The sequence below is a fragment of the Heliangelus exortis genome, chromosome 1 (assembly GCF_036169615.1).
Source record: "Heliangelus exortis chromosome 1, bHelExo1.hap1, whole genome shotgun sequence".
In the NCBI taxonomy this organism is placed as follows: Eukaryota; Metazoa; Chordata; class Aves; order Apodiformes; family Trochilidae; genus Heliangelus; species Heliangelus exortis.
In genome coordinates, this window is record NC_092422.1 from 40348973 (window position 1) to 40371767 (window position 22795).

Consider the following 22795-nt stretch of genomic DNA (forward strand, 5'->3'; position numbering starts at 1 on the left):
CTGAGAAACATCGCAGCCGCATGCAGAGGAGGTGGCTTGGCAGTTGACAGGAATCTCCATCCTGCAGCTGTCAAATCCACAATCCCAATCCATCAGGCAGAGTAATGGCTTCCTCCTTCCTGCTCACCCCACCGTCTAAGCTTGGTTTTCCGTCTTGAACGCATCCAGTCTTCCACATGTGTTTCATTTTACTGCACACAATTGAGTGCACGCTATGAGACCATTAGAAAGCAAATATTTATTTGTCTTCATTAAGAGAAATACTCCCCATATTGCCATTTGATACTTGAAACTAGCCATTTATTTTACGTGCTATGATATACTTTGTGGTGCGACAACAGATGGCTGTTCCAAGGATGGTCACTGCTGGGGTGAATGAGTACAAGGGGATGAGATAATCCTTACTCCTACTCACTTGTCTGTGGTAGAAAAAGGATGGAAATAGGGGAAAACTTCAGAATTTATTAGGAAGTATCCAGAGGTAATCCTGAGAAAGTCTGCAACCCTGATGAAATACCAGTTTTTAGCCCCTCTAGAAAAAAAATCACCCGAATGTCTAAAAGTGCATTAAACACTATATGCTTCCAGTATTAAATTTACTTATATAATCTAAAATTTATAATTTTTAAACCTGTAATAACAAGAAGTAGCATTTAGTGTTGCCTTGCAGGAACTGACTTAAAAAGAAACCCTTGATGTACTCCACATTCTTAGCTAAACAAAAGCTTAGAAAGACAAATGTATTTATCAGCAGTCTCCAGAGAGTTAATTTTATGCTGTGTTAGAATACAATGACTGAAAGTAAATAATTTTCCAGTGCTAAGATATTTTCTTTTGCTTTTCATTGCTAAGACAGTCTTCTTTTTTTTTTTTTTTTTTTTTTTTTGGCTTGATGCTTTTGGGATTGAAAGCAAGATTCCTCTGAGCTGTTTTCAAATTAGATTTTAAAGGAAAATTAGGAAACAAAAGTGTTTACTGAGTAAGATGAAGTCAGTGCATGAGCAGGGGAACAGGAAGGATCATAAACCAGAGAGACCAGTTCAAACCAATTTTCTCAGAACTCCTCCCTTTAGTAACATTACTGTAAGTTACAAATATTACATCATCAGGACAAATGATTATTTGCTAATCCATGATTCAGAAAGCCAGCCATTGTTAAACAGCACCCTTTGGAAACAGTTTAACCCTTTGTGCTCCATTTATTACATTACCAAATGTAAAGACGTAAAGAAACTATGAATAAAATGTGTTGAGAGGGCAGTGACTATGAAATCTGTAAAATACCTACACAATCCTTTACACAGAGAATTGGCAAAAGGCCACAGGTAACCAAACCTGGCATGAGAAGCCATTACTAGAGCCATAGCACAAGTGCAGTGTAAAAATCTCACCATAACTCTGTTTAGTTAAATTGTTGCATTGCTGACAATACATTTTCTGCAGACTGTTCTCAACCTCTCACGAAGAATCTGAAGTACAATAACTTATTTGATGCAGATCTGTAATTTGGGAAACAGACCCAGCCAGCCACAGTCAAATCATATAATGACACTGACATCCACATATACCCAGACCTTTAAACCTTTTCTTTATTTCTATCCCAGTGAATAGTCCTGCTAGAGGAAAGAAATACGTCTGGAGACTAATGGATGTATACAGTTTACCAAGGTATCCCAGGAGCCATACTACCAAAATCAGAAGGCAGAGGAAGAAACTGTTTAAGGACAGGGCTTCATTAATGTTCTAGTTCGGGAGTGCTACTTTGAGGAGAATCTCCTGGCCATGCCTACCTAGTATAGGATCATAATATTATATAGTGGTTTTGGTTGACCTTGAAAGGTCATCTAGTCCAACCCCTGCAATGAGCAGGGGCGAATTCAACTAGATCAGGTTGCTCAGAGCGCCTGACCTTGAATGTTCTACAACTTCTCTGGGCAACCTGTTCCAGTGTTTTGCCACTCTTATCATAAAAATTGTCTTATATCTATTCTAAATCTACCCTCTTTTAGTTTAGAACAATTAGCCTTTGTCCTGTCCCTACAATCCCTATCAAAACATCTGTTTTCACCTTCCTTATGAGCCTCCTTTAAGTATAAGAAAGGCTGCAATGAAGGTTTCCCCTGAGCCAGGCTGAATAACCCCAACTCTCTCAGCCTTTCCTCACAGGAGAGGTGTTTTATTCCTTTGATCATTTTTGTGACCCTCCTCTGGACCTGCTCCAACAGCTCCATGTCCCTCCTCTTCCTGAGGGCTCCAGAGCTGGACAAAATACTCCAGGTGGGGTCTCATGAGAGCAGAGTAGAAGGGGGAGAATCACCTCCCTCGACCTGCTGGACCAGTGAAGCTTTGGTTTGCATCATGGAACCTCTCAAAGCATGTAAGCAGGATGCCTTTTGGATGACACTAGCTAGGAAATGTGTGCCAGAAAACTACCTAACACTCTCGGATTGCTAATAGAGATTCAGTCAACAGGACCAAACTAGAACTAGTCTGACGTCAAACACCTGAAAAATATGCAGTGTACACATCATTCCTCAGCACCTGTTCCCATTGCTCTATGTTTGTTAACACAGATGTTGCCTTAGCTACCTTAGGTTTTGAGAATTTTACTGCAGAGCTATGAGAGGAGTCAATAAATGGTCTAGAACTACCTCTTTGCAATTGCAGCTATTTCATTTCTCTGTGATATGAGCTGGACAGTGCTTTTAAAATTTTGTCAGATGTCTTAGGAAGATGTTTTGTTGTCACAGCCCTGAGAGCCTTTGGGAATGTCCATTTATTTAGATCATTTGTGGGTGAGTATTCTCCCATGCACTGTTGGACATAATTAGGCTACAGATGGTGCTGATTGGGGTTTTCTCCATAACACCTACTTTCTCCTTTCCTTTCCTTTCCTTTCCTTTCCTTTCCTTTCCTTTCCTTTCCTTTCCTTTCCTTTCCTTTCCTTTCCTTTCCTTTCCTTTCCTTTCCTTTCCTTTCCTTTCCTTTCCTTTCCTTTCCTTTCCTTTCCTTTCCTTTCCTTTCCTTTCCTTTCCTTTCCTTTCCTTTCCTTTCCTTTCCTTTCTTAAAGAAATCTCCCAAAACAGAAAAATATCTGTTCCCTTCAAGTCTGTGTGTACAGGATTCAGCTCAGTCTAATTCAAAGTATCTGCCATGTAGATATCTGCACCTCAATTAAGCTCCTATTAAACTTAATGAAGAGTTTGAAGGTTGCTTAAGCACAGCCTTCTAGTGCCCTTTGAGATGCCATCAAGAATAGGAGATACCTGCAGGAAGGCTGCAGAGAGGACACAAGACCTTAGGGGTGACCCATGCTCTTCTGGAGCAGCCTAAGCATGGCAACACACAGCTTCTAACATATCAGTAAAAAAAATCTGTTTAGGAAATGGAACTGGGTCCAAGCTTTCCCTTGATTCTGATGGGATCTCAGACAAACTCAGATATAGACACCTGTGTTGCAGTGCTTAAAGTCAGGAAAGCTGAATTCTACCCAGTATCTCGTAATGAATGTAATGGAAGTGGTAAACAAGTTCTGGCAGTGTGAAGAATAGCTCTATTCACAGAGAAGAAAGGACAGAGGTAGGTTGTGCTACCATTAATGATGAGGAATGGCATATTTATATGTGCTGGAAATAGGACTGTGCAAATAATGGATTTGGGGGCTTGATGGTTGAACTGAAAGTTATACAATAAATTCCTTTCAGTTAACTTGAAATAGATTTTTTTGTGTGTGTGCATTTGTTAACTAGTATAAGGCACATGTGTCTCATTTGGTTTGTTAATGACTAGGAACTAGATTTCCACATAGCCTTTAGCCATGGTTTAAGCTTGGTAGCTATATTCCTATAGCTGTGGATTAAAAAGCTTCGGAAGGATGTGGGGCAGGAACCACCAGATCGTGAACTGAGAATTACGATGCAGTGATATGCCAGGAAATAATAAACAATCATATTTCACAGCACAACTGGAAATCTTATATGCTATATTACACATTTTATGGGTTCTGCTTTGTGACTTTTACTTTAGCTTGCGTTCACTTGAAGTGCCATAATACTTATTCACTTCTGTGAAGGAGCAAAAGTGATTCATCATGCAAAAAGATTGTGAAACTGGCTGGTATCTCTTATGTATCTGTGTTCACCCATCACCAAAATAATCATCCAAACCCCATCATTTGAAGGGTATATGAGGCAAATTCTTATGCTCTGACATCAGATTTAGACCTGAAAGTTTGTCTAGTTTAATTATATTGTTAAGCTGGTAAAATATGTCAGTCTAAACACGCTATAAGAGTTTTGGAAGTACTGAAACTGCTGCAGGTTATTCCTGTTCAGGATCTAGCATAAGCTTTAATAGCATTAAAACTTACATGCCAGCATAACTGTGTTTGCACTAGAGCACATAACTGTGCTCATAAACTTGCTGGGTTTTATCTATTCTGAGTCAAATAGGAATGCTCACGTGAATGAACAGACTTTGAGTCCTGATCAACAAGAGCCATCTATATGGGAAAAAAAGTAAAAAATACCTATGGTATTAAGTTCATCCCATGAACTGTTTAAAGCAAGAAATGTTTAGGAGTATTCAAGTTTAATTTTCAAAGAAGATACATGTTGATACTTCAGGTTATCACACAGAAAATTGTGCAGTTGGCAGCAAATGTTGCTATTCCTTCAAAAAAAAGTTATATTAATATTTACTTGATTGCCTGATAAAAGTAATACTACAAAAGAATATTGCAAAACCTCGGAGGCTTGGCATGATTTTCTCTGTGGGTGGAAAAATGTTGTGCTGAAGCCAAGCTGGAATGAATCATGAAACTGTAGCACAGAAAATATACTAGAAGATCCATATTTTTTTAAAAAGATGACAGCTAGAATAATAAAGCTGCGGGCCTTACAAATATATGGAACATAAACATGTTGCTGGAATGATACTGGATCATATATTATGCAGGAGAAGCTTTCACTGTAAGGACAGCAGTAAAGTTTTGGCCTTCATTCACAGGTTCAGGCTATGAACCAGAATGTTGAAGTTAGGAGTCCCATCACGCAAGACATTCTCCAGGGGAACTCAAAAGGGACAGGATTTCCTCTGCCCTGTAAGTTCTAAGGGACTTACTTAGAGGCATATTAAGGGATATAATTTAATTTCTTTCACTGCATCTTCTATATTAATGCTAAGTGTGAAAAAAAATGCCCCCCAGGTTATCCCATCTGAGGCTGGCAGGTGGTCAAGTTTCTATAGCTTTTATGCTCCTCATGTCTCAATGCTTACAGGACAACTTCAGGGAAAGGCACACAAAATTTGATTGCTGTGCCGACACCCCATCTGTCTTCCTATCAGCCTAATGCCATAATTACCAGGTTGAAATGAAGACACGTGTTATGCCAGCTAAAAATAAGAGTGTGTTAATCTCAGGCATAAGCATCTGTGCTTGTGTGAATTAAATTATGCCATCTAAAAGAAAGGTAGGGACTATTTCCTCACCTGGGAGCCAAGTGTTGCTGACTGGCTTGCATCAACACTGCCAAGCATCAGTTCAGAGACTCATCTGGGAAACTGTAGAGAGGGACAGTTTTAAGGACAGAGCCAAGGAGTGAGCTAAAATTCAAGCAGTGTGATCATGGAGAGCCTGGTGAGTAAGCTCCTAGCAGATTGTCTGTGTAAATTGTGACTTATCATAGTCAAACAGTCATCAAAGATAATCCTATCCTAGTTATTAATGCAATATAAATGTACCATGTGCACCTATTGACTGTTCTAGTTCTGTGTTTCTACTTGTTATAATAATCATGAAAATATTCACCAATCAACAAACATGGAACTATGTTTGAAGCATTTCTTTATCTGCAAAGTTTTTGACATTTTTAGAATTTAAGACATAAAATTCCTGTGGGTGGACCATCTTAAGAGAAGGGGAAGGAGAAATACAAATGCACAAAGAATTAACTTTACTGGTGTATTTTAGGACCCAAATTTTGGTTTCTTGTAAAAAAAAATAACTAGTTGGAGGACTGTTGAAACATCTTCAAGGAATTTTGGTTTAATATTCCACTTACAACAGAGTACTTGGGAACAAAAAACCACAGACATGTGTACTCCTTTTTGAAGGGAGACAAAAAAAACAGCAAAGGAGACAAATCAAAGCCTAAGTAGAAGTATGCTCAGAAGCACACGTGAACATGGGGAGCAGGATGTGCTTGTGCCTTGGTAGCTGCTACTTGCAGATCCTTCTCCGTGACTCATGAAGAGGTGTGAGTAAGATCCCAGAGCTGTTATCATTCACCCTGTCTGGATATGAGGCCACTCCCCAGGTAGGTTTATTTGTCAGGAGCTTTGGCTGGGCATCACGAGCTGCATTTGGCCTCTAGGACTTCACTTGAGGAATCTTGCTCCAAGGTCTAAATTCTGTAGCTCTAGTTGTCATCGAACAGTCCCTTATTTCCCAATCCATTTGCTATCTCTCAGGTCTCAATTTGGCCCTCAATTAGTAACACAGATAAGGTATTGTTACATTACAGTGCAATTTTTATTGACACCAGAGAAATTCACTATGGGTGTCTCTGTGTGTTACCTCTAATGGTTGGATGAATGAGTAGTTGTGAAGGGGTGGGGGAGATGACTGAAGAACAAACTCTTGGCCTCTATCCTCGTCTCCATAACTGAAGTACAGCAAGCCCTGCTTTGCTCTGATATATTTGTGCCCATGGATCTGCTTAAATATTTTAATTTATTTTACCAATGGTTATTTATTATTGGTTTTACAATTTTATAAACATATGACTCACTTTAAAACATATGACTCGATTAGAGCGCTGATGGTATTCACTATAAATGCAAGTTTTCAGCTTTGTAGAGCTTATATATGTGTTCAGTGTAATATATAATAAAGCCTTTGTCTTTTTTTTTCTTTTTTTTTTTCTCCCACAAAGCTAGGAAAAACGTGTTTCCTATGAACAGTTTTTATAGGAAAAGGAAACACATTTCAGAGTATATATATTCAAAAACATTAAAAAGAAAATGTGCAATACCAAGGGTAGAGAAAATAATTAATCACAGTATTTCTACCAAACAACCTTTTTTTGTCAGCTGTATTCAATCAGTAACAAGATAGGGAAATGAAGACAAGAAAGCCTACAGATAGATAGGGCATATAGTTTGCAGTTAGCCAAACAGTAAATATAACAGTACCTCCAGTCTAGTACTGTAATCAGCCACTTCTATCAACAATGACTGTGGGCAACATTTCTTTCGCAGAAGCAGTGTCTCCATGTTCCCCCAGGAAATTCCCACAGGACTTGCTGATCATTTTAATTGTACTTGTTAAAAATTTCAGTCTCTTTTCTTTCAGAAATTTTAATTTGCTCTTCTGTGTTTGTAGCATATTTGGCAGCAGACAAGGTTTTACATGTTCATTATAAAGCAATCCTTCCCAAAAGCCCACACACAATTTCTCCTCACGCTTGGTGTTCTCTATTCTACTCAAAGACAAAATGTGATGTTTGACCTTTCACATCTCTCCCAGAACCCAGAATTAACAAACAGATGAACAGTGAGTGAAATAGTTCACATTTCCCTGTGCTTGAATGAACTACATCAATTATTACCATTGATTCTCCTCCTGGAAGGAACTTGGAGCTAGAATCCAGAATTCTGCTGAGAGGTGCCCCGGATATACATTTCCCCTTTGAAGATTTTCCCTTTCCTAATCTGATACCACAATCCTTTCATTTTGCACTGAGTTCCTTGATAGGGAACTTGCTGCAAAGCAACAGAAACATACCATACTGTTAGTAGACATAGCTGTAGAAACAACCCAAAAGTGGATAGCAGATAACAACTTCTATGTGATAGCATCTTCTATTGTGATAGCATCTGCTCAGCCACGACATGATAGTGGCCCAGGGACAGGTAGTGACAGGGTAAATTAGTTTCCCCGGCTGTGACCAAGTGACACAACTAGAGACAACTGAAAGAAAACCCTGGAGTCCCAGTCAAAAGCATGCAATAGTTATCAAGGAGGAATATAGAGTGCAAGAAGCTGTTAAAAGAGTGCAGAGAAAACGTAACTCAAAGAGCCTTGCCAAATGATTCATTTATGGAGTTGTATGGCTATGTGTGGAGTATGTATGGATACCTCCCTGCCATGTCCACCTTTGTCAGTAGCCTCAGAGGGCTAAGAGCATAAGAAATTTTCTAGGCCAAATAAGAGAAAAGTTCTCCGTGTCTTCAATCCCATGCAGGAGCAGTTGGTTAGAACAAGTTTATATCCACTATTAGTGAAGTTTTCTGGATTTTTACAACCAAAAATTTGCAGCTGTATCCAAATCATTGTACTTAAGAGCCCCTGATGAACTCCTTTGCCCTGTTTGTTTAATTCCACTTTGAACCTCTTTGTGCTTTTGTCCCTCTGCATTATATATATGGAATATGCAGCCAGTGTGAAAAGGTTCTATGACTACTCTAATAATAGCTTAATGAGGTGGCCCCCATTTTGTGAATTTCTTGGGAATAGTTCTTACCTCACAGTTATTTAGATCTGTATAATTTCTGTTCTTCATTAGCTGTTCTTTGATGGGAAGAATACTTTGTTCTGTAGTTATGGTAAGGAACAGAAAGAAGAAAATATATTAAATACATATATAGGTACTGAAAGTAGGATGAGTGCTCTAAATGTTGTGCATATTGCTACTATTATTCATTTAAAGAAAAAATAACTAATTCTTTGGTCCCAAATAGATAATAGATAAATATAAAATAAATATTACATAGCTCAGTCCTATATTTTTCATAGGAGAACCAGATTGAGAGAGAGCTATTTGAGGTGTCTGTGTTGTGATTTGGCTCACTTAAACCCAAACACTGGACCTTAATCCAAAGCAAGAGTATAGTTACTTGTACAGTCAGATGTCTGTGGAGTCAGTGGCTATAGTGGAGTTTCTAAGGGACATCCAGCTTGCTTAGGTTAGTCATGTCTCCATGCTTTTTTAAATGTTTGAGGCATTGGTGGCTGCTGCATATACAATTACTGGCTGCCTAACTCTGCACACATCTGATAAGAATCATGGACCTTTATAATGTCTGCTTCAAGAACCAGAATCACTAGGTTACGAATGAATTTGTTATTTTTCCATTTTTTCCATAGAATTTTATTTAAAAAGAAACTAAATACTTTTTTAGTATTCCAATAATAAGGCTGTGTTATTATGTACATCAGGGGCCAATCCACTATAAAATTGAAGTTTCATATTTAAATACACTTACATTCCTGGGATACTGGTTTTTTTCCCAGTGACAGATTTAGATTTACGTGATATACTTTAAAAAAAAATAGTAAGCATTAGAATATGTTTCCTTATAAACATTCTTATATCCTTGGTGTTAAGAGGCAATATCTCCACTGATCCATATATATTTTAATTCTGGTGGACCTGTCCCCATAACAAGTGAGTTTGGCTGTCCACTGTCATTACTGGATTTTAAAACTACATCTGCTCTCTTACAGCTACTGCCCTTACACCCTGCCGAAAGTTGAGACATGATGGAGCAGGCACAACTTTGTCTTGAGTCTTGCCTATAGCTCTGTGATTGTCAGAGAGAAACTCCTGGCAGAATTCTCTTCTTTGAGCAGTGAGAAACCAAGGATTTGGTTTTTAGCAAATATTTAGTTACATGACTGCTTAGTTAGAGATACTGTTAGTGTGCAGCATCCTGTTCATCACTTCAAAAACAGCAAAAGGAGTTTTGTAATGTTAAGTCAGGGAAATTAATTTTCTTCTTTTCTCCCAGTACTGAGGATTGTTCTATAACTAAGCTGGGTATTCTAATTTCAAGAACTGCCTTTCTTACCCTTCAGTGTTGTTAAAGTAGTGGTCCATGTAAGCACTTTTTGGTCTTCAGGAGCAGCACGCTCCAGAAGAATGTTCCATCTCCCATTCATTTCCCCAAAGACCATAGGAAGCTGGAGAATATTGCTGCAAATATTTCCAATCAGTTTAGAAGTACTGGAGTCCATGTTCAACTCCAAAGTTTGCCCAGTCCTTTTTTAGGACTCTGGATGTGAGCTTTGACTCAGACCAGGCTCCCGTGTGCCTTCTTAATAGAAAATTTCAGAAAAGAAGCCAAGTCCTCCTTCACACCATGTCCGGAGTGTGGTTGGAAAAAAAACATTTTTCCTCAAGGGACTGAAAGGGTGGATTGCATTCCTTGACCTCTGGAAGGGAGAGGCTTCATGTAATTTTCAAAAGGTAGCTCATGCCTCATACTTGGAAGGACAGCTGTAGGCAAAAATAGTCACAGCAGCAGCTTTCCCCTGGAAGAAGTTTTTTGGTAGAGGAACATTGATAACACATCACTTAGGACTGTTAACAGAAAAGTCTGAGCCCCAGGCAGACTTTCACACTTGTATCCTCAGTAGTGCTGGGTCAGATAGCTGTACTTTAGAGCTTCACTCTTCTATCTTATGCAGCCTGTGGTATACAGCTACAGTAATGAGCCTCCTCCTGGTGCTGAATGGAGCACCTGATTCAGCCTCTGAGGCTCTCTCCTCTGTGAAAGAAACATTTATCATCTGGTACACTTGACAGTGAAATATTCCCAGTCCACTCAATTAATTCCTGCTTTTGATGGCGATACATGTAGATCCCAGAAAAAGATGAAGAAGTGCTGAAGAGGCCCTTTCCTACAGCAATAAAAATTTCAGAGCAAGGCAATCAACACTGAGGTGCTAATAATGTTTAGAAGGGGAGCTCTCTTGCGGTGAGCAGCTGTTCCAGTGAAGAAGGAAATGGCAAAGGGCATCTGCAGAATAATGACCCCCTTGGAATGTCTGCAGTGTCAAACTATTTACCTTTTTTGCCCCAGGTTGTTTATATTCAATATTTGTTAATACATTTTCTATATCTCTCTGGGACTAAACCAAATAATTTCTTCTGAGATGATAACCAGTTCTGTGGATAGTTTGCTTCAGGGACTGATGTTTTGGGGGACATATATACAACAAACTTATTTCCCTCTATCCTCCACAGTTCTCCCAAATTATGCCTCAAGCATCCCTAAGTGACCACGTGCCATAATACAAGACACAGAACACTTGCCCTCACAAACACCCTGAAAAAGCACAGTTCCACTGGCTCTAATGCAACACTCATATCAGACACTGAACTGAAAAAATTATTAGTATGTCGTCGAGTACCAAGGGAGTGTTGTTCCCACTTGACACAAAGGAGGTCCACGAAGGACCCTACAGTACTTGGCCCAGTGGGCCACAAATCTCTCTTGAGAGAATGCCTTTGGCAGATGTGTCCCCTGAACACCTAAGTCATCCTTTTGTTAGCTTCAAAAGAAGTCTGGATTCCTGAAACCCTAATTTTGGCAAGACAAGGAACAAATATCTCAGGATTGTTTTCTTCAGGTAGAGATACCAAGGAATTCCTAGAGATGATGCAGACAGAACCCTGTCCTACATACCCTTGGATATCCTCACATGTTAGTTAGGTCACTTGCATAAGCTGGCTAACAACTGATTACTGACGGTGGTGAGAAACATATGCAGGATGCTGACAAATGTAATACTAACCTATAAAACAGATACTGTTAAGAAACTATTATGAAACTCATGGGTTTTTATCTTTTCCTTTGCCCAAGAAATAAGGAAATGCTGGCACAGTAAGGCTGCTGAATACCATAAAGACAGAGTCATGTTTATGTCTCACATTAAAGCTTTTACATACCATGGTCTCATCCTTACTTTTGCACTAGATTGCATATTAGATTGTTATTAATTTTATTTATTTTTTTCCAAAACCTGACTCTGACACAATAAAGCCAGATGGCACATTCTGGATATACACAGAGCTCTTTTGAAAGTCAGGATAGGACCAGAGCTCCCAGTTTGCCCAGTGTTGTTTGCCAGTTTCACAGATAGGATGGAGAGTCAGACAGTTAGCCAGAGGCTATTTAAGTGGGTGTCTAATTGCATCAAGTTTGTTATGAGCTAACCAGATTAGATCTTCCAATTCAGGCTAGAGATCATGCTACCACTACAGTGCCAGCAGCCTCTATGGCTTCCCTGAGAAGTGTTCCTATCTCTGAAATCTGGAGGGGATTGGGGATCAGGCCATAGACTTACACGACATTGCTTTTTGGTTGAAAAGTTAAAATCTGGAGCATGAGTTCCCAGAGCTGTCCCATAGCCATTATTTAAGGTAGTCTCAAAGTACTCTCACCTCCTACACATCAGGTCATTGCTTGTGAGTCAGGGCAGCAGAAAGCATAAGGATGTCAAGAAAGGATGTCAGCTATGGAAATTTCCATTACTAGGGTTTCCCTTTGGCAGAATAAAATAACCGTGCAGTAACCGTGAGGATTCTCTGAGATGTTGCCCAACCAGCTCTCCTTCTCACTTCTGTGGAGTTTTATAACACCTGAATTCTGTAATGGAACAAAAATAAATAATTCAGTCTTGGTGCAACTTGGTGCAGGTGCAGGCTCAGTGGATGCAGCTGGCCAAAATATTCCAAGCAGAAGTATGTGAAATTCAGGCATGCCAAGAGTGAAGTGCTAATGGACAATGCCTCTGAAACTGAGAAGTAAGTAATGACTTTAGCTTGCCAAAGGGAAATCCTGCTCACCAAAATCTACCATTGTCTTCATAATTTCTTGACTTTGTGAGAGCTGCATCAGCTCTAATGAATAATAATTGCAAGGTGAATCTTTGCCCTTATTGTCTGTTGCTTGCCATAAGAACTTGAAATCTAGGTGTTGACAATGGCATACAATAAAATCAACTGACTTGAACAGTCTGGTCTCACTTGTGAGCCTGCTGAAAGGAACATGAAGTTTAAATGGTGCATCAGGAAATCAAAAAGTAAATAAAAAAACGCCCTTTTTTTTCCAGGCTAAGACGAAAATTAGTTGCTAACCTCACTGACAGCAAATAATGGTTTCTGCATTTTTCTTAGATGTTCTGTTGTTATTGGATGTATTTTCAGTGCACTGCATGAGGTAATGCTTAATGTTTCTTAAGAAATAAGCCTGAGGCATGTTCAGAGTTGGCATGGTAGAATACTTTTAGTGGGAGAGGGTGGTAGTGTGCTGATGATGTACATGATAAGATAAAGAGAGAAAAAATACATTTTTCTGCATGTTTAAACTCTTTAAATTAGAAAATGCGATCAACTCCATGCGATGATTCACTTGAAAAATGTCACTGAGAAAACAGGCCTAATTTATAGTTTTACTTGTCTTTTCTACTGCCATTCCTATAAAAGACAGGGAAATAAAATGAGCTATACGTGCTCTGAGAAAAATCATTCTTCCTCTTACTATCCCATCAGTGTGACATTTCCTATGTTGATCTTTTGCCATGACATCGCTAGATCCTGCAGGAAAGCAAGAGTAGATGGGAAACTCTTCAGGAAATGAGTTGTGCAGAAGGAAGTGATGCTTATGACTCACTAGGTTGTATTTTTCATTCTGAGTCAGAACCAGGCTGGTGCTTGGCAGGATCCTGTGGCTGCATTAGCTGTTGAATTGCCACTTTTTGGGTGAACAGTCAATCTCGTGGTGATTTTCAGAGTTGTGCATCTCATGAACTCCCAGTTTGAGAATAACATGTAGCCTTTCCTCCTTAAAATTCTCCTGCAGTTTGAAATGAGCACTGTCTCTGTCTCCTGGTTCCCTCTCTTATCATGCAAGTCACCCAGAGCCTACCACTAATTGCCCTCTTTATCACTGTTCTTACATGATGTCTGTGATTCAGAGACTACTGGAATCAATTGAAAGTTTGTAATCATCTCAGAGGCTTGCGAAGAAATATTTTGCCAATAAACGAGAACTTGAGTTCTCAGATGCCTTCTTCACCCTACAATGCCATCCTTGAGGAAGAGACCAGCAAAAAAAGAGCTTAAAAAACCCCATTTTAACACCGAAATGATATTACCCAGGCCAAAGACCGCCTCTGATACTCCATGCAGCTCTGTTGACACGGGGCTTGTGTTCAGATACTGATTATCTTCTCTCAGCACCTTTGTGAAACACACTTTCCAATGCCAGTGAGGTGCTCTCTTTTACTTATATCTCCCTATCTGTTTAAAGACTTGACAGTTACTGAAGTGAATGTGTGTGGTCCTTCATTATGATAGACAATGATTACGATAGACAAGATTATTTCTCCATTTTAGCACCAGTAATAAAGTTAATACTTCTCCTTTTCTTGACACTTTCTTATGATATCAATAATGAAGTTCAAATTTATTACTTGGATTTTAAGATGGCATAGATCACACAGACCTCTCAGTCCTTACCCATTATAGTGTCTGAGTTTGACGTAAGCGCAACCTTCAAAAGTACTATTACATGCCACCTGTCTCAGAAAGGTTCTGGTTGGACAAAATTCTGTTTGCATTTTGATAACAGAGGTGACTTGCTGTCCTTTCCTGGATACTTGGTGTTCAGACAAGTTGTTCAAGTTATTTTATATGTATTGCATACACACTATGTATTTATATAAACATGATTTCCTTCCATCTATCACACAGTCCATCATGGTGAGTAAAAAGAAAACCTGTTCTCCCAGCTCTGCAGATGGCATAAGGAGGCATAACAGAGGTTAGAGCAATATCAATATTGTGATCATATTTAAACAGTTTGAGCCACACAGATGGTAAGCCTTGACTGGGCCTTTTAGTTCTATTAAACCATAGTTGATATGGGTTTTATCACTCAGGGGGAACAATGAAAGATCTTTATTCACCTTCAATGCAATGATCATTCTGTGGGCAGATAGTGTCATTTAGAGTACAAAACTGCTTTCTTGCAAGTCCAGGTACTTATGATGCAAAGAGCTCAAAGGACTCGAGCACAGACCCTATGAAGAGAGGCTGAGGGAGCTGGGGCTGTTCAGCCTGGAGAAGAGGAGGCTCAGGGGAGACCTCATCACTCTCTACAACTACCTGAAAGGAGGGTGTAGCCAGGTGGGGGTTGGTCTCTTTTCCCAGGCAACCCTCAGCAAGACAAGAGGGCAAGGTCTCAAGTTGTGCCAGAGGAGGTTTAGGTTAGATATTAGAAAGAATTTCTTTACAGAGAGGGTGATCAAGCATTGGAATGGGCTGCCCCGGGAAGTGGTGGATTCTCCGTCCCTGGAGATATTTAAAAAGAGACTGGATGTGGCACTCAGTGCCAGGGTCTGGTAACTGCAGCGGTAGTGGATCAAGGGTTGGACTTGATGATCTCTGAGGTCCCTTCCAACCCAGCCAATTCTGTGATTCTATGATTCTATGATCATGAGTTACTCTCTGCAGATCTGGAGCAGAAATGTGCTTTAGCACCTTGAGCTGACAATCAGATGAAGATTATTTATTGTAGAAGCTGACTCAAAATTTGATCACCATAAATAGGATTCAGTTGCCTCAATATAGTCATCAAGTGCTGTCTGAGGCATAATCAAATACCTAGGGCATCTGGATATTCAAAACACATGAAATCACTGCCATTCTGCAGCAGGAGCTGTTGATCAGTCAGGACAACACACTGTGTTTGAATGATGCTAAACATCAATGTTTAAGCTGTTAATCTGAGTCCCATGGGCAGGATTCTTGTCACAGATTCAGGTAACTGAAAGCACAGATCTTCACACAGGTGGTTATGTGGAAGCCTGGTGGCTAAGTTCCCGGCCTGGCTGCCCCAAAGGTAGAGCATTTGTAGTCACATGCAGATATCCTGAAAATCCTAGGGCATCTCTCCTGGTTAGAGGCCCAATGGCCACGTCAATGGACAGGAAGACAAGACAGGACTATTCTCTGGTCCTAAGGGCAAGGGGTAAGATGTGGCCAACAAGCATGTAGCTTAAATCTCCTCCATTCCCAAAACCAGTATAGTTGTATCCACAGTTTCCTTTAGGGAACAGCCCTTGGCCCACTCTATCCTCTAAACCATGTCCAGGCTCCTTCTGGTAGGCTCCTAGCCTAGACTGAAACCAGGCTAGGGATTATTTAAAAATATAAACCAATATGGATGCTCACAGGACTGTGATGGAGCCCATATTTTAACAACTTTCAATACCTTTGGGACATAACAAGAATGGTCACTCAATAAAAAACATTTTTTTCCCATCTTCCTGAGAAAAAGAAATTTTATTTCTACTTTAAAAAGAACTTATTAATGTCTAATGTATTTCATTCTGAATTTTTATATTTTCTCTCTTCAAAAGCTTTAGGAAAGCTCATTGCCCTATATAGGGGGATGAATAGTGATTCTTCCTATAGTGGAAGAATCACTATATAAATATAGCTATGATTACTTCTGTAGCACCACAAAACACAGCAGAGCACCACACAGCCTTAAATGATACCATTTTATAAATAATACAATTTATATATTTGAAGCCTTCAAATCATAATGGGTTTATATGTATTTCTTTCTATACATAAAATGTAATGCAAGTTATCAAAGAATCTATTCTAGCTACTTTACAGGTGTAACTCCAATGGTCAATGGCTGCATTTCAGAGATGCAGTTCCTGCCAAACATCCTGTCTTGAGATCTTGAGAACATGTACTCTTGAGACTTAATAGCTACCTAAGTGAACTAGCATGGCAACTAGAAATAGGCACCCATACTAATTTAGCCAACCTCTAAAAAAAATTCCTAGCTTATGAGCAGTGCTGTATTATTATATTAGCATATGTTTTCCAGTTCTAGAGTGAGCTTAGAGAGAATCAGAGGGTCTTTGCATCATGCAGATAGATATTTAGGGTCAGTTATAAAGTCACATTGGGAGGTTTTTTTGGGATTTAAGCACATAAAAATAGTGTAACTAGGAGAAGATTCAAGTCACCATTCTCTTAAAGGCTGTTTACTCCTCTCTTTTCTTAAAATAACTCTTTGTTGCTTTATCCCAAGATTTTATTATGAACCTTCATGATAGTTAATATTTTTCTTCAAACTTCACCTCCCGACATATTGTACTCAGAATCTCAGCTCATGTTTCACATTGAGATTGCAGAACTGCATTAAAATGTGAACTCTGCATAATTCAAATGTGTCTGATCTAGGTAAAAGGGAAACTTCACCACCAGTAAGGTACATCGTTCACTTTTTCAACAGCCTCGTGTAGTTCTCATAAAGAAAGAACAGAAGAATATATTTTGTTGTAAGATTCTAACAATGAAATTACTTAATGGAGGTATTTGTATTAAGAAGTTACTGAAATGTTAATTTCAGACAGAGAATTAGTAATAACTGATGTATAGAATTTCTTATTGCCAGCAAGAAAGTAAATTATTAACAGAGTTGCTCACTGGCAATAACTGCAATAAGTTAGGTGTGAAATCCTGATTTAATTCCAAAAGTTACATGTACTGTGGTGGAGATGACATTTTACTTGCTAGTCTAAAAGAAGAAAAAGGTACAAGAGACAGTCCTATTTGCACCCTCTTCATAACTGTTGTTAACTGGTGTGTTCATCACACTGGTGTGCCAAAGCAGTACCTGCAGAATGAGATATTCTGGAGTAAAGCATGCATTTTAGGTAACTGCAAATGCGTGAGTCAATCTATTAGTTAAAAGTGTTTCCCCCCATTATTTTCAAAACCAAGGCCATCTAACTCTGCTTGAGGCAGGAGCTCCATTGCTGGGCATAGTGAAGCCTTGTGTTGTTTTCCCATATAACTGATTCATAAACTGAAGGGCACATTTCCAAAGCCTCCAAGGGCTCCAAGCCATACTGGCAACACACTGGCACTTCCCAAGGAAAGTGTCTAGCCTATACCTCCTAACCAGTCTCACCTGCTGTCTTTGTCTGCCTCTTGGAGATTGCTTTCTGATTGGCATCCATCCCCCTGCACGGCCGTGCCAGAACAGCAGACAATGGGGTGCCCTGGCACTGGGATACATTTTCATAGTGATGAAAAATGAGGATTTCAAAGACATCGTGACTCAGTTTCCCACTTCAAAGAGGAGTTAGCTGAAGGCTGTTTAATGGCCAGACGATGCCCAGCCCTAGGGGAGAGAAGTTGGGGCTGGGGGCAGAAGTAACTTGACTCTCCTATTACCTCTCAGCACAGTCTGGGATGGAGGCAGCTCTGGGGCAGCAGAGTTCTCCTGCCTGCCCACAGCTGACTGGGAGCAGGTAAACAAGCAGAGCAAGCCGTGCTGTCCTAATCCCTCAGACAAAATCAGGCAGCAGTCACTTTTGGTGAACAAGAGGCTGAGCAACAGCCTCCCACTTGGCTCACCTGAACTGGTTCTTTCCCAACCTTTTGCCAAAATGCTTGAATAAACCATCTCTACCTTAAAGAGTGGCAAAGCTCTGGAAAAATTTGTTGAGTGAGTTGCACTGAGGCTTGATTCACAAGGGACTGTGAATCAGGACAGCGAGGCCTTTGCTAAAAGGAATTTGAAGGATTAATTACCCGAAGGAAAAGCCTCTTTCTCACTTTCTGTGGAGTAGAAAACATATTCTTAACTTACATGTTTCAATTACTAAAATTAGATGAGATCAAGCTATGTAGCATGTATTTCTGTTTACCAGCTGGGAAATAATGCTCCATTGCACCTGCACTCACCTATCTTTGAAGCTGAGATGCATTACTCCAAACAGGTAGGAGTAGAAAGAGAGAATAATATCTGATGTGGTAACCTGGAAGTGTGGTGTCAAGAGCTTGACTCCTAAATATTTAGGAGCACCACTTCACCCACAGTTTACATGGTCTTGCTAATTTTCACTCCAGCCCCATAATGACTGTTTAGTTTAGAGAGAAAGAGTAAACTTTAACTGACATTAAATAAACTCTGACAACACTAGAATAACATGTCTTAGAGAGCATCTCAAGGTTGAAAAGTTTTAGATGGGTATGGTAAAGCAAAAAAGATCATGATAGTAGAAAGAAATTTGTTTTCTGGCTCTGGTGATTAACTGTGTTAAGTCAAATTTGGAGGTTTATGGCTTTCCTGAATCTTGAGGAGTGAACATAGAGAGTTTTTACAGTTATATAAGTGAGAAGCTTTTGTAGTCTTATATTTCAAGTATGATTTCAGGAGCTATAGCAATACTGGGCTTCAATCATTTCAAAGAAATCTGTTTGCACAACAGGAAAGAAGGAAGCTGGGTTCCCTGGCGGTAGCATCATTATATAGGACATCATAGGATGAATGGCTTCATATTCCTTTTTGTCACATTTTAATCTTTCAGTCTACTATTGTGCTCCATGCACATTTCTATCTTATCTGGAACTCTTTGCAGAAAAAAGAAAATGTGCCATGCTCATGAATTATCCCATGCACTTTTCAGTGGAAGGGCTTGGGTTCGACCTTAAAAGCGTTGTTAAGGACAGCACGATAGTCCAAAACACATAGAAATACTACTCTGGCTCTTACTTCCTGAAGGTGAGGAGTGGGAAAGAAAGATACAGAGTCTTTAACCAGGAGACATACATTACACTGGGTACAGGGTCACTGCAAGGTTAATCTGCCTCATCATTCACAACCAGGGTACTGAAGAGAAATGTTTTCATCTTGTAGGTCATCCCATCATAGAATCATAGAATCATAGAATTGGCTGGGTTGGAAGGGACCTCAGAGATCATCAAGTCCAACCCTTGATCCGCTACCGCTGCAGTTACCAGACCCTGGCACTGAGTGCCACATCCAGTCTCTTTTTAAATATCTCCAGGGACGGAGAATACGCTGCTTCCCAGGGCAGCCCATTCCAATGTCTGATCACCCTCTCAGTAAAGAAATTCTTTCTAATATCCAACCTAAACCTCCCCTGGCACAACCTGAGACCGTGCCCTCTTGTCTTGCTGAGAGTTGCCTGGGAAAAGAGACCAACCCCTACCTGGCTACACCCTCCTTTCAGGGAGTTGTAGAGAGTGATGAGGTCTCCTCTGAGCCTCCTCTTCTCCAGGCTGAACAGCCCCAGCTCCCTCAGCCTCTCCTCATAGGATCTGTGCTCGAGTCCCTTCACCAGCCTGGTTGCCCTCCTTTGGACCTGTTCCAGGACCTCAATATCCTTCCTGAACTGAGGGGCCCAGAACTGGACACAGTACTCGAGGTGTGGCCTCACCAGCGCTGAGTACAGGGGCAGAATCACTTCCTTGGACCTGCTGGCCACGCTGTTCCTGATACAGGCCAGGATGCCATTGGCCTTCTTGGCTACCTGGGCACACTGCTGGCTCATGTTCAGCTTCCTGTCAATCCAAACTCCAAGGTCCCTCTCTATCTGGCTGCTCTCAGCCACTCTGTGCCCAGCCTGTAGCGCTTCATGGGGTTGTTGTGGCCAAAGTGCAGGACCCGGCACTTGGCCGTGTTGAACCTCATCCCGTTGGAATCAGCCCAACTCTCCAGTCTGTCCAGGTCCCTCTGCAGAGCCCTCCTGCCTCCTTGGAGCATCACCAAGAAGCTCCATGGTGTGTACCTGAGGCTGCTCAGCCCAGCCCTCCTCTGTGAGGGGAGGCAGTGCCAAGCCACAGCTTAGCCCTTGGAGCTCTTTCCTGGTAGCATGATGTCCTACATGAACCCCATTTTGCTGAAAGGGAGGAGTTAATATTTAGGTCACCTGAACCAAAACATTAGCCACACTCGAAACCTTGTGGGCATCACTTCCCCCACCACCCACACGTGAAAGACCAGACTGTGTCCAAGCTGCAGGTGTGTGCAAGGAGACAAAACGTGTTAATACTATTCAGTTTCAGGCACAGAGCTGCCTTCCTCTGCTTCTCCATGCATACCTCCTGGCGTGTGATTCAGCCTTGCTGACTTCAGATGTCTAATATTTAATTGTCTAAATGTAACCTACTTGTTTTGTCCTTTAGTGGAGAGAAATAGGCATGTTCAGTTGGTGATTCATCAACTTATCTTAGATTCCTGTCTTACACAGGGATGATTTGCCTGTCTCCCACCATACACTGAAGACAGACCCTGAAGAGATAACTTCTGAACTTGTAGAGTTTTAATGTTGAATGAGATTAATTCATGCAGCTGTGGATCGTAGGGTAGAACAAGTACTATCCGAAGAAATAAAATTCAGGTACTAGATAAAATGGCTTTTGTGTTGAGTTTGATGTCATCTATTTGTAGCACATCTTGACATTAAATATGAAAAAAAGCTTTTTGCATGTACCTGTGCATATGTTCTTGTATAGAGGAAAATTAAGTTGTCTTAATGGAGGTAGCTAGCTGCCGTTGGTGAATAAAACGTGACAAAATTTCAAACACACATTTAGTTTTGTGTGTGTGTGTACATATATTTGTATACAAAGGAGTCAAAATGAAAACATGGAAACCTATTTATCTTGTGACAGTGTACATATAAAAGTTCAAGTACACATTTGGTGGTCTTTAATGATATGCCATAGCATTACATACAGACCCTTCAAAATCTCTCCTTTTTATGTAATTGCATACATTGTACATACGTATGCTGTAGTCCATAATTAATTTGACATATTAGCAATATGACACGGCAGAGATGAGATGAATAGATGTACACTTGTGTGTACCTATGGTCTGTATGCCAGGTGTCAAACCTGTATGACTTGCCCCATCCTTCACTGCTTGCTCATGTTCCTTTGCAACCAGAAGACAGCCTTGGAGATTTCACTGAGGATATCTTGACCTAAAGTGGTGAAAGGCAGCTCTAAAGCTCTTTTTATTCACTTTGCCCATGGTGTTCACAAGAAGACAGAAGAGATCACATGCTGCACCAGCAAGGTACGAGCTTCAAAAAATCCCAGATGCTAATAGTGAGATCAACTACTTTCAGGGCTGTGCCACCCCTGGTCTGGGGCAATGATCAAACCACTTTGACCAAACTAAGCACAGCTGATGATTGAGCCTTGTCAATGCAGGAAAAAGACAAGTAGAAAAATAGTGTGCTAGTCATGAAATAATTTATTTGGAATATGGTCTTAAGTCTTGTAGATTTAAACCATACCTTTCTATTATGTTTCTTTTATACAGAAACTGATATGTTGTGACTAATGATTTGCTGTCAAGGAATACAAATCAATTAATTGCTTAAAAATAAATCTGTACCCTAATAAAAAAATATTATCTGCACAGTAAATTGTTAACTTTTTTTCATGTAATAATATAGGCAATCATTAACATACAAGCCATAAATATAGTAATTTTTTAAAAGTAAATCAAGTGTTTTCTCAGCTGTAACTGTCAGGTTCTATTTCATTTACTTGGGAAAATATAACTCAGGGCCAAATACTCCCTTTACGTGTATTTGTCTCTAAAGTCAAGGGAAATTGTGCATGTAGCACTAAGTTTAAAATCTGGACCAGTGGAATGGTGCTGTTTTTCTTTTACACTGCTTGCATAAATCCCATCCATGGACCTGATCCAAAAAACTCTGAAATCAAAGGAAGTTTGTAAAGACTTCAATGGATTTTGGAATAGAATTAAATGATCATGAAATGTTTTTAATTGAAAAAAATGGCTGTTCTTCAAAGACAACAAGTTTTTATGAGAAATAGTTGGTTTTGATATCAGTCTTGAAAATAATTTTGAAAGAAATATTTGGAATTGTTGAAATGTACAAAAAAAAATCTTTGCTTTTCTACTTATCTTTGTATTTTATTTAGAAATATTGGCTACAGAAAAAATAATGTTGGTCACATAGGATCTTAAAAGAAATGTTGCCATATTATGAAACTAAAAATGTCAAAGTGTCTGAACTAATTGTTCTTTTGTTTTCTCTCAAAACTTTTGTAAAAGTTCATCCTCACCCCTAGTGGGATTTTTTTCTAAGTATGAAGAAAATTTCAGTGGATAAAGAAACCAG

At 39.8% G+C, this 22795-nt stretch overlaps 1 long non-coding RNA gene across 1 annotated transcript; it reads right to left on the minus strand.

Moving 5' to 3' along the window:
• Positions 1-278: 278 nt before the first annotated feature.
• LOC139791816 (uncharacterized) lies at positions 279-1495 on the minus strand. The gene is made up of 3 exons (XR_011724033.1): positions 1392-1495; positions 977-1081; positions 279-419 (listed from the first exon to the last, which is right to left on the minus strand). It is a non-coding gene; the product is annotated as an uncharacterized lncRNA (long non-coding RNA).
• Between the last annotated feature and the right edge of the window lie 21300 nt (positions 1496-22795).